The 5,491-nt window shown below is 33.5% G+C and overlaps 1 long non-coding RNA gene across 1 annotated transcript; it reads right to left on the bottom strand.

Moving 5' to 3' along the window:
• Positions 1-2,515: 2,515 nt before the first annotated feature.
• Positions 2,516-4,280, bottom strand: LOC141661536 (uncharacterized). Its single transcript, XR_012550011.1, has 4 exons — positions 3,911-4,280; positions 3,366-3,824; positions 3,160-3,260; positions 2,516-3,051 (listed from the first exon to the last, which is right to left on the bottom strand). It is a non-coding gene; the product is annotated as an uncharacterized LOC141661536 (long non-coding RNA).
• Between the last annotated feature and the right edge of the window lie 1,211 nt (positions 4,281-5,491).

The following is a 5,491-nucleotide window of genomic DNA, read 5'->3' as shown; positions in this document are numbered from 1 at the left end:
AAAGTAATTAAGTCCAAATGCAAAACTGTTAAGACACTGAAGGGAAAGGATGATGAAAAAGATGACCAGGGAAACTCTGAAATGGGTGGAGGTCATGGTCAAGGTAAAGGTCTTTCATCAAGCAAAGCTGGAACTACAAGTCGAAGAACAAGTTCTGATACTGGGAGAAAAATAAGTTCTGATACTGGTAAAGGGATAAGTTTCGATGAACATCTGGAACTTGATGAGGAAATTTCAAGATAGTTATTTCTGAAAGAAAATCCAGGAATGGACTTTGAGAGTCCAATGGAAGAAGAAGCTAGACTTAAGTTAGAAAAAGTCAACTCCAAATCTAAAGCTTTTGTTGGTGAAAAAAAACTTCCTAAGGCTAAAGGCATTGTGATAAAAGAAAGGACAAATCCTGAGGCAACCAAGGCCAAATCACAAATGGAGATAGATCCAAGGTCCAAGGGCAAGGAAAAAGTTGATGAACCTGTAAAGGTTTATGTGCCATTTATGGATGAAGAAATATCTGATGAAGATGCTAGTCTTACTCTGATACAAAGGAAGATTTCTCAAACAACCTCTGACATGGCTCAAGTTGTTCAGAGTCAAGATATAGTAAGTTCTGATATGACAATGAAGCAAGCAACCTCTGACGTAGCTTAAGTTGGCTTGATATCAGAAGATAGGGAAAAGGAAACCTCTGACATTGCTCATGTTAAACCTTCAAAGTTACTCCTACCAGGATTCACCAAAGCTAAACAGACTCAACCTTTGAAGACTGCAACAAGTGGTTTTGAAGCAAGAGTGGTTACAGGAAAAGAAGCAAGAGATAAATCTGGACTGGGTAGTGCTGATGAAAGAAGAATACAGAACACAACAAATGATCCAACTTCTTTAAGTGAACTAGGTGTTGGAGCAACTCCTGAAAGATTGAATCAGCTTGAATCTGTACAGATGGTTTACCATACCTTCTTGAAAGAACACATTTTGTTATATTTTATGACAGATGGAAGGGTATACCATATTAGGCAGAATTTTATACCACTGAAGTATTATGAGGAACTAGAACATGTTCTATTCTTACTTCAAGTGAAGAACATATTAACAGATAGTTCTGCAAATTATTTGAAGACTCAAATTCGGAGATAGAAGAAGCTTTATTATGTAAAGTCTGACAACACATACTGTCCCATGTACAGAGATCACAAGGGTGATATTGTCGAGATGAAGCCAAACTCTGCTAAGATTATAACTACCTTTCTGGGTTATAAAGCTGTGGAATTCAATCTTGAGTCTGACAAAGCATATTTGATCAGACTAGATCAGGACATAAGAAAAGCTAGAATAAATGATCTCAGGGCTGCTATCTTTCAAATTGGTGAAGATACATTTGAATTGAAGAATGCTAAAAGGAGGATGGTTAATGAACTTGAATATGCTGAGAGATGTTTGTTAAAGAACTTTCTCAGAACAACTCCTGATATCAAAGAGATCAGTAATTGAAGCCAATTCAAAGATCTACAACTGATTAAATTCTGATGTGTATACAGACTGAAGCTGTTATCAGAAGTTAAAGATGGTAAAGCTACAAGGACTGTAAGTTGTAGTTATCTAGTCAAATTCTCATGCATTTGTATTTATTGTTTTTGACATCATCAAATATTTGTTAAACTTGTATATTATGCTAATTTACAAGTCGGGGGAGATTGTTAGATATATTTGATAATGTCATGACTAATATGATTTGTGTTTAGTTTTCAGATCTTACTTAACAGGACAAATCATATACTGAAGTCAGAACTTAAGTTGTCAGAACTTAAGTTATCAGGAGATATTTATCAGAAGATAATATCAGGACTTAAGGAGACTTTCAGATAAGGAAGGCGACTGATTGAAAGGAAAGAAGATTAAGACAAACGCAAGAAGAGATATGCATGAAGAAGGAATTCTATGAAGAATAGAATACTTGGAAGAAAAGATAACTAGTTGATATATTTTAGGAAGCAGAATTATATTCCATATCAATTAAAGATTATCTTGTAACTGTGTAGTATATAAACACATACATAGGGTTTACACTATATGTGTTATCATAATCGAAGTTATTATTTATTGTAACCCTAGCAGCTCTCGTGATAATTTGTTCATCACTGAGAGAGAACAGTTCCATATTGTAACAGAGTTTAATATAGCTTGTTTTCTGTTACTTGTGTTCTTTAATTCGATTTGATTGTGATAAACATTGTATTCAACCCCCTTCTACAGTGTGTGTGACCTAACATAAATAATAATTATTTAAGGAATATTATTTAAATATTCTTTTAATATTTTCAAATGAGCTTGAGAAATTATTTATATTATTTAAATCAACTTCACCTTAAACGTTTTCAAGATGGTTTTAAAATTAAAGAGAGTATTCCAAACCGGTTTTCAAATTTAAATCTTTCCTTTCAAAGGAGATTTAAATACTCACTCAAAATATGAGTGATCATGCTCAGTGATGTATTTTATAATCGCAACAGACCTGCTGAATATATAAAGAAAGTTTTGATTACTTGCCCAACATTCAGGAACTAAGTTATGGAACAAGTTAATCAATTAACAAGCATCGCTTGGGAAATATTGGTGAGTTTCCTTTTCCAACTAGATACGACTTCTTAGTGGAGTCATATCAACAAGTTTTTACTGGAGAAAAGGGAGACGAGCTTTACGATTTAGGCCATAAATTTCATCCGAACTAGGAGTGGCGTAAGTGGCTGAGTGGCGCCGGTCCAACATTAATTATTGGCATAATATGCCAGAAAGTTCTGTAGAGGCGGTTCATTCCTTAGGAGTTCAGGTTTCGGTAGACAAGTAGTTCCGACTATTCTCCCCTATATGTAGGTATATTATATTGTGGGGCTATATGAATGCGACTGATCATCGTAGGTTGTACACCGTGGCGCGTCAATTCAAAGCACTGACTTTAACTAATCATCAAAATCTCAGTAACTGGCTTTGAATCAGTAACATCATGTTACATCACATCAGCTTCTCTAATTTTGACTCCAAGTTACCTCTGCCTTCCTGTGAGTCAGTAATGTAAAATTCAGTTTACATCTATTCAGCAAACCCTAAAATATATGAACATATACAAACACTTAAGTTCTATAAGAAAGAATATCTTCATCTAACCAATCTGATGGTTGAGGATTTCCCCAGCACAGTCATCGAAACAAAGCTACAAAATCTTGGTAACTGCATTCGTCAAGTGTTGTTGCATCTTGTTTGCCTCTCTACATTCAACAGTGTAGGTAATTAATGTTAATAAAAACACCACAATACACACAATAAGTATACAAAAAACATAATCGTGCATTATTTAATGAACAAAAACATACATAGTCTAGATTCATTATTGTATCAAAACAGGAGCATCACTGTGCAGTAGTTACAGGAAAAAGGTTGTACTTCTCTGATAATTTTTCAGCATCAACCAGCAAGTTGGAAACCGCGTCCTTCAGTAAACACTTCAATTCTAATATTCCCTAAACGCAACCCCCCAAAGTTTTAGGAGGGCAAGGGATGTTACCATCTTCTCGGGATTTCCACTTATCAGATATTGACTTCCAATGATCCTTGCTACTAGTATCATCTGTTATGCGTGGTGTAGACTTTAGATTACCTTCAAGTTTACCATACATGTAAGCGGATCCTGGATCTACAAATTAAATATTAAATTCCTTTGTAGTTTCTTGCAGGAAACCATTGCGGAATTCACGATAGCACACTAGGCAAAGATCATAACTGCAACTTGTACAGCTTCTATGAAAATTAATGACAAAGTTCCACAATTGTCACTGCAACAAATATTTATAACATAAATTATCCAAGAACTCTACAAATATAGCCCTGTAGTAATAAGAGATGACTTCTGAAAACCTACCAATACATACGCTCTCCCAAACCACAGTTGGACTTTTTTACATTTGAATTTGACAATGATAACCCTGTGGAAACAATTAGCAATGTTAGTATCAAAACCTACCAATACATACGCTCTCCCAAACCATCGTTGGTTGTTGTTGGGGTATCAATCGTGTTTCTGGGTCATTTGCAGCATTTTGGTGCAAAAACGGTAGGAAACCGTGTTAATTTTTGTTGGGAACGAGACATGGCCGGAGTTTTCCGGTGCCCGGACATGGTTGCCGGATTCTGAGTTCTTCAGTTTTCCGGTGACGTGTTCTGGTGGGAATCCGGCCGTGTTCCTCGCAGCCCAGCCGTTTTATTCGTTGGGGAAGATAACCCCAACTCCAAATTCTGTTTCTGCAGATTTTCTTTTAAAACTAATTCAGAAATTCATTATTTAATTTCTAAAATTTATTATTAATTCCTAAAATTATTATTTTGATTATGAAAAATATTTTTTTAATTCAAAAATAAATCTGGATTATTTAATTAATTAATTTTAGTGAATAATTGATTATTTAATTAGTCAATTAATTTAAATATTAATTATTTAATTTAATTACTTATTAATTAATATTAATTGATTATTTAATTAGATTTAATTATTTCTTTTGATTTAAAAATTTTAAAAAATAATTTTGAGCTTTAAAAAATTATTTTAAATTATTTTCAACACTCGATAATTATTATTAAATGATTTTAAAGTCAGATTCGGGTATTCGGACCTTATTATTTAATTACAAAAATGATTCGTTAACCTATTTAATTCTGAAAAATGTTCAAAAATTCGTATTAAATAACAGAAAAATCATTTTAACCCCGAACCTTCTTTGAAAAATTATTTATATCGAATACCTTGCATGTTATGTGCTATGTGCTATATGATTAATGCGTTATATGGCTATGTGATTATTGTTTGACTGTTTTAGTCATAATTTTTAATCCGTAAATCGGATTTGGGTGAAACGAATAATAGATAAAATCTTATAATGTGTATGTGGCGATTAGAATAATGTGAGACGAATATTGATAGATACTTATGATGCCTAGCAGAGTAAGCGAGGCATAAAAAAAGGAGGCAGGTGATCAGAAAATAGAATCGAGGCGTAGAAAATAAAGCAAATGATCCATGAATAGAAGCGAGGCATAAGAAAAGTAGAGAAGTGACTGTTGAATAGAATCATTAGACAAGTACAAGGGAAGTTGGAATCATTTGAGATAAGGCAAGTACTTCTGAACCTTTCTCGAGATATATTGCAAATATTCCTAAACTCTCTCGTGATATATTGTTAGTATTCAAAATAATTCTACTTTATATTGTAAGTGCTTTGAATCACTCAGACTTGAACCTTGATCACATCACCTGATTTTTGAGTTGTAAGCCTTATTCTTTGTAAACCATCCATTGTTGATTTACCGTATACTAAACCACACAAATATAATACTTTCCACAAATACATATCCACCATACACCAAACACTGGAACAAAATTGCTGGAACATACAGAAACTTTTATACTCTATCATACCTTGTAATATCAAAGAACTAAACCTTGTGA

The sequence above is a fragment of the Apium graveolens genome, chromosome 5 (assembly GCF_009905375.1).
Source record: "Apium graveolens cultivar Ventura chromosome 5, ASM990537v1, whole genome shotgun sequence".
Taxonomy (NCBI): domain Eukaryota; kingdom Viridiplantae; phylum Streptophyta; class Magnoliopsida; order Apiales; family Apiaceae; genus Apium; species Apium graveolens.
This window is presented reverse-complemented; position numbering and strand designations above follow the sequence as displayed.